General features: G+C 36.5%; 1 long non-coding RNA gene across 1 annotated transcript; it reads right to left on the reverse strand.

The window, feature by feature from the left end:
* Nucleotides 1–8,236: 8,236 nt before the first annotated feature.
* Nucleotides 8,237–10,397, reverse strand: LOC311093985. The gene is made up of 8 exons (XR_014608508.1): nucleotides 10,094–10,397; nucleotides 9,680–9,785; nucleotides 9,476–9,582; nucleotides 9,277–9,368; nucleotides 9,081–9,163; nucleotides 8,880–8,975; nucleotides 8,672–8,780; nucleotides 8,237–8,371 (listed from the first exon to the last, which is right to left on the reverse strand). It is a non-coding gene; the product is annotated as an uncharacterized lncRNA (long non-coding RNA).
* Between the last annotated feature and the right edge of the window lie 603 nt (nucleotides 10,398–11,000).

Below are 11,000 nucleotides of genomic sequence, written 5' to 3' on the forward strand. Positions count from 1 at the left end.
GACTCTCTGCCCATTCATTTAGATAGGAGCCTGGTCTTGTTAGTACGAAATAGCTGCCCGGAGGCGTTGCCAAGATGGCGGCCGAGTGGCACGACTTGCCTAAAAGGACTTTGATTGTACTTGCCCAACCGGACAAATGCCCTGATTAAAACAATTTTCAATATCAAAAAAAATAAAATAAGAAATAACGTACTCGGTTACTAACGTAACCTCAGTTCCCTGAGAGTAGGGAAAGAGTATAGAGAGTAAAAATTAGGGAAAGAAATGCCCTTTAAAAAGCTAAAAAAAATGATTCTGATAAGAGCAGGCACGTGCACACATAGACATCAAAGGGGGCTTGAGCACCTGCCCTTTTTATTCCTGGAGAGAAAGTGCCCTTTTTTCGTGGGTGCTTTTTTTTTGAAAAATAATATTCCTGTTTGCGCACAGCTTCCCTGTCAAAAATATTATTATTTATTTTTACAAATATATTTATTGAAGAATAGTATATCTAAATATCAGGTCAGGAGTTCTGAAGCGATCCCTCTCTCTCTCTCTCTCCCGATTAAAACTCGATTGTATTGCTTCCGCTAAAGAAAATAGTACGCTCCGTCTCTACGGTTAGAGTCCATAGCAACGCTCTGTTTTTCATGGCAACGGTCTGTTATACTCCGAAATAACAGACCGCATTCTACATTGGAATTCAACCAAGCCATGTAATAAAATAAGTTAGTAATAAAATAAGCATAGGCTATATCACCACCAGGTGAAATGCTTTAGTTATTTTGTTTATCCTATTTACCTGCATCGCCCTGTCAATTAGATGAAAATGTGTGCATTTTAACTAGTTGACGCCTAATTTGCATACAGAACAGTAATGTCAGTAATTGTCCCCAGTTAATGACTTACATCAAGAATCTTTCCCCCTGAAATTTAGAAATCTAAATAGGTGAATTTAGAAGAAATCTACAGATGCAAACAGATGGAGGATACACTCTAAAAATGTACTGTAGTAAATCTGAGTAACTGCATCTGGTACATTAATAAATAAAACTGAGTAGAAATAAGTTAACATTAAACATTAAAAATAACAATATTTATAAATTAACTTTTTATTTATGAGTAATTTAACTTTTTTTTATTTCCTCTAAACCTTTATAAAACAGTATTCCATACAACCACAAATACATACATGACATTGGCTTTTATTGAATTTTTACTCAATTATTTTTGGTAAGTTTAATTCAATCAATAAAAACAATTAATACAATCAAGTAAGATTTTCTGAGATTTTATTAAGTTAATAAAGTTAAATATTTCTGTAATATTTACTAAGCCACATAATATTTTTAAGGGTGTAGTAGTTTTAAAACAAACTCCATCTAAATGTGGATTTTGAAGGTTTTATTTGATGATAGGCTACAGTCCTCCCTGCTCCTCAAATGTGAAACTAAGTCCATGTCAGTCACCATTAGTTATTGTGTAGGCTATGTGTGTGTATGTGTCTGTGTGTGTACATGCTTAGCAATAATAATACTAATATATTTGATTAAAACATTAAGGCAATTCAGTATTCTGATGCTTGGTTGTGTGAAGCTAAACAGTTATTTTGCTTGTGAAACAAAAAGTATTTAAACAATTAATAAATATATACTTGAAACTAGTAGCATAGACAATGTTTTCAAAACATGCACATTGTGGAATGGTTTCCTTTTCTGCTCTATAAACCTAGTGAATACTAAGGAGACTACTGGTTTCTGTGTGAACTGATTATTTTGTAGACATCTTTTGAAAATGAAACAATTGCGTGAGTTTGAGGAAGATAAAATTAATTAACTTTTTAAATACATTTTTTAAAAAGGAAGTTAGAGTTGCGTTAATATATATACTTTTTTGTTTAATTTTTTTTTTTAAATACGTAATTATGAGAAGTGCCCTTTATTTCACTTGAGCCCCTGCCCCTCAAAATGTCTGTGCACGTCCCTGGATAAGAGTGTTTTCCAACAGTGATGTAATGAAACATTGACTATTTAAGTTTGAAGAGGGAGTAAAGCCTCTGTTTAGGCTAGAAATGTAATTTTGACAAAAGAACTTTTATTTTAAATAAATCTTAATTTTAAATCAGCCTACTTCAGTGTGATATTTTATCATATTATCATGCTTAACACTGAGAATTTGAATAATTGAAATGTGATGATCAGATGCAGATATCTAAATCAGAGAATATAATATAGGTTCGGGAGGTTGGCGGGTGGATTATTTATTTTTAACAGCAGATTCGGGGGACTCAAAGTGCACCAGATTAATGAATTTATCTTTAAAATGTACAAAATTTTCTTGCGGGGGGGCATGCCCCCGGACCCCCCTAGATGTACCGAGCTCAACCCACAAAAATACTGTGGGAAAAAAATAGGCTACACATTTAATTATCTTATTAAAATACATGATCTGGGTTTTAGCACCTACGCCTCATTTCGAGCCAGGAAAAACACGGATTATTACATAGATTTTGGGTGGAGAAAAGTCTTTGTTCATCAATTATGCAGTTAATGCTCAGCTGCAAAAACATGTTCTGAAACACTAAAAGTTAAGTAAATTAAATTATAGTATTATATGAAATAAATAATTGACGGGCAGTGACAGACCAATGAGGCTCAGATGAACACACACACACTCCTGTTTCTGACGTGAGCTCGGTGTGAAGCCGAAGCCTGCTGCCGGTTTCATGTTTTAAAGGGGACTGAAGCGATCACGAATTAGTGTACAGTTAATCACACATATTTTAGGGGGGCTAGGCAGAAGTTTACCCATACAGAAATGTCATATATTCACATTTATGTGGTACACTGATAAATATATTGAAATATATTTTAAAAATGCTTATAACATAAAGCTTAAATTGTTCTTCGTGTAAATATGTGAAAATAGTTTTTAATCAGTGTGTTTTGTATTTGTTTCTACTTCTTGTAACCGGGTGTAATGGCGGAAATACACACCTGAAGCAAACTAATCGGGGTTTTATTCTGACTGCTGTTTTAAATAAGTAGGCCAACAGCAGTCGATGGGAATTCATTTTTTTTGGTTGAATATTTGACTTATTTGAAGAGATTTCAAAAAAAAAAAAAAAAAAAATTTGATTTCACTAGCAATTGTGGAAAACAATTTACAGTAAATTTGGAGATGCAGTTGAATAAAATGTCACAAAAGTACAAGTTTAGACCGTGGATAAATGCCAAATCCACAAAAATACAAGTCATACAGAATGAAATGTGTAAATCACACTGAAATACAGTGGAATGCACCGCAATATGTCAGATTTAAATCTATTAGCCTACTCCATAACAAACCTAAATATGGTACAACCAAGCGTGCCGCACAAGCCCTGAAAAGTGAAGCCAAAATGTCTCGATCGCCCCCCGGTGACTGGTCCTAGTATAGGTCATAACAAGCCCCGCCTCCCCGTGTTATTCAACCGGACGTGAGACCAACTAAACAATTAAATTACACTTCAAATATCTTTTTTTCCAAAGGTGGTTTCTTTCATTTGCTGTCGTTTTTATCACGCTGATGTAAGTTCAAGTGTCTTTTTCAAAAATAAGTTTTTTTTAGTTAGTTACGTGATGCGGTGGTGTAACGTCATGATTGACAGCTGTGATTGACAGGTTCTCTGAGCGAAGTAGTCACTGAAGCACCAACGGACATTTTTTCAGGATCTTCGGAAGACTGAGGAGATTGTATTTACTTTATTTTAACAAGCTCAATCCACTCTCCCTGAGTGCATTCGGCGAGAGTGAGGGCGGAGCGTTGATTTCGCGGCTTTACTTCCTGCTCACGACTGCGCAGGTCTGGTCCCGAGATCGCTACTGCGCAGGTCTGGTCCCGAGATCGCTACTGCGCAGACTCACGTTCCAATATGTCAGCGCCATATCGGGACAGTGGCGGCTTCAGTTCTCATCAATGGAAGAGAACAAAGGGGCGTCGTCCATCTTTTTTTACAGTCTATGGGTACAACTAATTGGAATACCAATCACCACGAGGTTCACTCGTCACACGTGTGATCCAAATACATGCACGCACAACAACGTGGAGCTCTTCTGTACAGTGAAAATGCTTCTCTGGTCGCGCACGCATCCAAAACCAGTGAATAGTATCGCGAGAAGAGAGAGATTTCTTAAAGGGGCCACAAACATTTTTAATACAAAATAGAAACAATGTATATTTATACTACTTGGCCACATTTTGTTTCTATACCATGTTTAGGCTATTGTATTATGGCCTATACTGCTTTCATATTCTCATTCCATTTATATTAAGCCTACTATCCACTTAAAAAAAAAAAAGTTTCAGGACATTTTAACTTTTTTTTCTTATAATTCACTCCATCAGTATTTTTAATGTTTTAATTCTAGATGTATATTCATGTAAATTCAACATAACTTTGACATGTTTTAATGGGCGCGCGCGCTGAACATGCGAGTAGCATTTAAACAGGAGCGGAGGGAGTTACCATGGAAACGGGGCGGGAACTCAACTGACAAGCTGCAAAAACTCTGTCTCACTGTTGTTTTCACGGCTTTCAGGCAAGTCTATTCCCTAAAGTTACACAAATAATACACACAACTGTTCCTGACACTTTCTTAACGCTTCTATTGAATATTTCGTTTACAGAAATGCTTTAGTGTCTTCGAAAAAGTCTGTTAGCATCTTAGCCGTTAGACTAGCTATAACCCACATAGCAACATTGTGACGTCCCAGATCCGGCCCACGTCTGGCACATGTGGAAAGATGATCTGGACCACATGCAGTGTGGAATGGCGGCCCTTGGGCGGACCGCTCCTGTTTGCCAGATCTGGGCCACAAGCAGGCCATAGCAATGCCACATGTCAGCCAAGAGCAAAGAAATAAACCAGAACTGGACCTTATCTGAGCCATAAAACCTGCGTATATTAAATATGGAGTCATCTCAGCCTTAATAAGCCTGTTAACAAGCAGAATCACTGAAGGAAAGAAGAGAACAGAAAAAGAGACGAGCAGAAACACAAGAACTACAACTGACTTCAGCCACAGCCTCAGATGAAATCAACTGAAGATAAAAGAAGACATTAAATCTGTGAAGATCTCAGCAGAGGAGGATTAAACAACTCCACAAACAGCATTACCAGCTTCACTTATTACTATTTTGTAAACAGGAGCGGATCTGGCAAACAGGAGCGGTCCAACGAATGGCCGTCATTCCTCGCTGCATGAGGGCCAGATCATCTTTCCACATGTGCTAGATGTGGGCCGGATCTGGGCCGAAACAATGTTGCTATCTGGGATATGACGTGATAGTTTGTCCCAAAGCTTGTCTACTCTTCTGCTACACACTCAAAAGTATCTTCATTTTCCTCACAAAAAGAGCACATACTTTTAGGGCGTCGTATAAGAAGGTGAATTGAGCATTAGATTAAAAAATAGGTGAAGTCGGCCATTTTCTCTTCAGTTTCATCTGAGCTGTTGAGGTGAATGGCAGGACAAACTTTCTCTGGTCAGATAGAAACAAAATGTAGGCAGAGATAACTATTTTTCTTTAAGGTCAAAAATTTATATTTTTAAAAAGATATTTAAATCAGTTTATTTCATATTGGGGTCATAAGACACCCAGACTTGATGAATAACTGAAGTTTTATATGTTAAACTTGTTGCCGAGCATTACGAGTGTGCGGCTTATTTTGTGTTTCTCTCTTTTTTTGTATATTTGTTTTGTTTACTTTTACATGTATGATTTTTGATAATTCTGTGAGTGGATGAGCAGTATTTTATGTCTGTTTGGTGTTTTTCATGGATCTACAGTGAATGCGCTGCATGGATGAGCTCAACATATTGTCTTCATGTGACGCTTTCTGGGAGAATCGAGTGAAAGAACCGGAGTGTTATATGAACACACTACTCTCACTGTTTATACTAAACATGTCTAGAATATGCATAAGTACGCTAATTGGGACACACCGTAAAAGTCCATGAAATGAAACTAAAACAACAACTCAATGTGACAATCATACTGTAGAATATGACAGTCATATTTTGAAGAGTTAACACTAAAGATAACCATATTTTAACTTTGATCATCACATTACATAAAAAGTTAATATTTTTGCTGTCAAGTTTCAATTTCTTTATTATTTCCAGCATCACGTTTTGGACTGTTACTTCACTGCAGTTCATTAGTTTGAAGCAATGCTTTGAGTTACTCTTCTGTGAGAGTCAAAGAAGCTTTTGTTCCCTCAGTTTGTTCTGGTTCAGTGATACTGATAGACCTTAGTGTTACTGACATTATGAGGCTCTTCTAACACTGTTTTCTCACCTGAATACTTGACAGTGTATCTGACTGAGGTCTCGAGTTGATTTCTGCGAGTAAGCTGACATCTCCACTCTCTGTTGTCATCTTCATTCAGGAGTGTTGTATTCAGAGTGATGATGAAACAGTGATATTGATCTGATGATGATAATATCTGATATCTGGAGTCTGTCTTCAGATCAACACCAGCCTGATTCACCCACAACAGCTCAAATCCCTCAGAACGAACCAGATCATCACAGGAGAGTCTAGTATATAAATACAACTGACAGGAGAGAGTCACAGAGCGGCCTGGACTGATCTCAGTCTGTGAGGATGAAGATGAAGATGATGATGGAGACACTGAAACTGGACACAAGACACAAATCACAGACTCTTCAATCATCATCTGAGTTTAAAGGGAGAATCTGCCCTTTTAAAATTGACCACATAATCATAAAATTACCATGAAGAACATGCAGAAAAACACGTGCATCAGTTCCTTGTTTATGTCCATTCACATATTGTCTGCAGGTGTAAGATCCATAATCTTCTTCTGTGACGTTCTTGATGTTCAGAGAGCAGTCAGACTCCAGACTCAGTCTCTCATGTCTCTCTGTGTCTTTCTTCTTTATCCCTAATTTAATCAGTTCAACTGCTGCTGAATGTCTGTTAATGTTATAGTAGGTCCATGTAGTTTTAGATTTGCAGCCAGAAAGAGCATTATTACAGGACAGAGAGACATGTTCACCAGAACTGATGAACACATTCTCATCCACTCCACTGGTTCCTGAAACACAGTATATCTCAGTGATCATTATGATATATATTAATAAATTAAAACATAAAACATACCAGCATAAAAAGCAGAAGTTTTAAATCATAGTATTTTTCATCATTTTTGGGTGAACTATCCCTTTAAAGCAAACAACACACTCTCCAGAATAAACTATGAGTCTTTATCAGAGAGCTGTTCAAATCACTGACACACTCTTAATATGAAGATAATTCTTCATCATCAGATGTTTGAGTGACACTATGTCCAGTATCAGGAATAATACAGTATGATCTGTGTGTATCAATACACAACTCTGAGATCACAACGTGAATGTGTGCAAGAATAAACTGAGCATGTTCAAATGAACTCTTTCCAGACTAATTCCACTAAATGTTGTAAGGGTGGATTTCCTGCAAGACTGACGAATGACTAAAGAAACATTGTCAGCAAGATGGTAGAAAACTGCACATTTCTTGTCTATTCCACCCACTGCCACTTATACCAACGACGGAAATAAGCGCAGTTACAATAGATTAATATGTGGGAGAGCGTTGCTATACACTGTAAAACCCAACAAGTTAACTCAACTCAAACCGATTAAGGAAACTAATTGCGGCAAACCATTTAAGTTTTAAAATAAATACATATGAGTATTGTGAACTTATATATATTGAGTCATATTCACTCATAATTTAGTGTTCGTTTAGTCATTCATTTTGAGTATATGTAACTTGAATATTTTAAGTTCGTTCCATTAAACTTTTAAAGTAATTTAAACCATTTAAACTAACTGGTTTGAGTTCATTTAATAAATCTAATCAAGTCATAACAACTATATAGCTACTCAAATGGTTTTAGGAAACCGATTGCGGTAAATGATTTAAGTTGATTAAACTCAAATTAATAAAGTTTTATAAGACAAAGGAAAAACATTGGTATAAAGCAGGGTTCCTCAAACTCGGTCCTGGAGGGCCACTGTCCTGCACAGTTTAGCTCCAACCCTGATCAAACACACCTAGCTGTGAGTTTCTAGAGATCCTGAAGACATTGATCAGCTTGCTCAGGTGTGTTTGATCAGTGTTGGAGCTAAACTCTGCAGGACAGTGGCCCTCCAGGACCGAGTTTGAGGAACCCTGGTATAAAGAAATGGTCAAAGAAAAGGATGCAGTTATTAATAGTATTTATTGAAAAATAATTTATTTTACAAAAGGTTCTCAGTGATGAATGTTGTGAAAGATGGTCAGTCAGTCTCCTCACTGTCCAAAATACAAAACTGCACATGACTTCTGTCTGGCGAACTGTGAATAAACAAACAAACAAAAAAAACATTAATCTTCCACTGACAAAACTGGTTTACTCACAGCATAAATGCTAGAATAGAGGTTATGCGTGACGTCACCGTCGGCTAAGTGGCAAAAAGACTGAGCGGCAGCATTTGTTTTCACTATAAAAACACACACACATCTAAAATGGAAAAGAGCTTTGAGATTGACAGTACAACTAGATTTGACAAGATCCAAAATGACTTACATTGCATTTCAAGGTGCACATTTTACATTCTTATCAGTTCTCAGTTCTTGCTTTCCCTGGGAAATTACCTTTTTCTTTAGTTTTTGCCATGTGAATGACAGTCACTGGAGGATAGTCAGTCAGTCTTCTTACTGAAATAGATCCAAAAATGCGCAGGACACGTTTGTCTATTTTGAACTGTGAAAAAAAATAAAAAATAAAAAATAATACATTTTCCACTGACAAAAATATAATTTACTCACAGCATAATAAATAGAATAGGTCAGTTTGTAGTACCTTTTTCTTTCATTTTTGCCACGTGAATGGCAGACGATGTGGAGGACAGTCAGTCAGTCTCCTCACTAGACCCTAAATTGCACGGAACACGTTTGTCTATGCAAATACGTGAGAAAACACAAAAATATGAATTACTCTTACACTGACAAAACTGTAGTTTACTCATCATTATAAATGAGGAAATATGTCAGCTTGTATTACCTTTTTTTTTTTTCGTATGAATGACGGTCGGTGGTTGATAGTCTCCTCACCGATATCCAAAATTGCCCAAGGGACACATTTGTCTATGACAAAATGTGAGAAAAAACACAAAATATTAATTAGTTTTCCACTGTCAAAAAATTGGTTTACGTTACTCACAGCATAATAAATAAAGGAATAAGTCAGCTTGTATTACCTATTTCTGCAGTTGTTGCCATGTGAATGACGGGCGGTGGATGGTAGTCTCAATCACTGATAATGATCCAAAATGGCTCTGGACACTTTTGTCTAAGCAAAAATGTGAGAAAACACACAGAAATTAATTAATCTTCCACTGAAAAAAATTAAGTTTACTCACAGCATTATAAATGAAGAAATAGGTCAGCTTGTATTACCTTTTTTATTTAGTTTTTGCCGGGTAAATGTCGGTCGGTGGACGATAACGTTATAGCTGCTAGTCTCCTCACAATATCCAAAATTGCGCGGGACACGTTTGTTTACGCTAAAATGAGAAAACACAAAAAATATTAATTTTCCACTTCTGTGGTTTACTCACAACATAATAAATTAAAGAGTATGTCAGCTTGTATTAACGTTACCTATTTCTTTAGTTTTTGCCGTGTGAATGACGGTTAACGTTAGCACTAGTGGAGTCAGTCAGTTTCGTCCTCACTGATAAATATCCAAATTTGCGCGGGACACGCTCTGTAAAAATGTGACAAAACGCACACACATATAAATTACTGTTCCAGTGACAAAACTGTCGTGTACTCACAGTACAACTAACTTACTGCCGCTGATTAAAAAAAAATCTCTAAGTTAGTGCTAAATGCAATGTCGCGTTGGCTTGGCGTTTCTGTGACGTGACACAAATGGCATAACTTAGTCTTATTACAGTAGTTAGTAGCCTACGTTACTTTAGCTAGTCGGTCTTCATAAGATGAAGAGTAACGACAATACAACGTTAAACGTACAAGTGCTCTAAAGAGGACGAAGCATTTTGCCGTGCTTACCTGTTAAATCTCTCCATGGCCGCCATTCTGTTCCGACTCCGAGTTACTTCGTGTGTGAGCTGAGCTGTGGGGGATGGGCAGATTGAAATAAATACGCGGGGTTTTCCGGTGCGTGAGGGAGAACGCCGTAGAGAGACCTAAATGTAGGCTTCAAATGAAGCAGAAAATGTTAAATGTATGTATTTAAGTGTTTATTTCATCTCCTTATACAAAAGTAATTTCTTGAAAAATAAAATTTAAAAGCTAAAATAACAAATAGGTTATTCATAACTTATTCGGTTTAAGTTCTGCTTAATACATTGCAGTTTTTGAGTTAATATCACATATTTTATTAAGTTAAACTAACTTTTTTTTAAAAATAAGTTAAATGTACTCATTTAGTTTAGTAACTTTCAGTCTTAGGTTTTACAGTGTAGAGAGTGACAATATTGCATTGCAATAGGTAGCACTATTATACTATATATCAAGTCAATACCAAATCAAAACTAGTTAGCACAATATTTGTAATTGAAAGGGTTTATTGACAACATGGTTATAGTTATACTTAAAATAGTTCAAAATAAATGAAATGAGATGATAACTTATACCAATAATTGTACTCAGCATATATGTAAAATGTTACCCGAGAGAGAGAGAGAGAGAGAGAGAGAGAGAGACTCAAGAAAGGGACCCAAAGAATAAAAGAGACAGTTACAATCTTCTTTTATCCTTTTCTGACCATGTGACTAAAACCCAAATGTGAGACGTTCAAACTGACCAATCAGAGAATTACAACTTCCCCCACGGTACTAAATGTGTGACAGTTCATCGACCCCTGAAGTACACACATCTTGGCCTACAGTGATCACTATCAGCCCCTCTGTGCCTTTAGGAACTACAAATGGTCATTGAGGTAGAAAGAGGGGGT

This window comes from Abramis brama (assembly GCF_963993115.1).
Source record: "Abramis brama genome assembly, chromosome: 1".
Lineage (NCBI taxonomy): Eukaryota > Metazoa > Chordata > Actinopteri > Cypriniformes > Leuciscidae > Abramis > Abramis brama.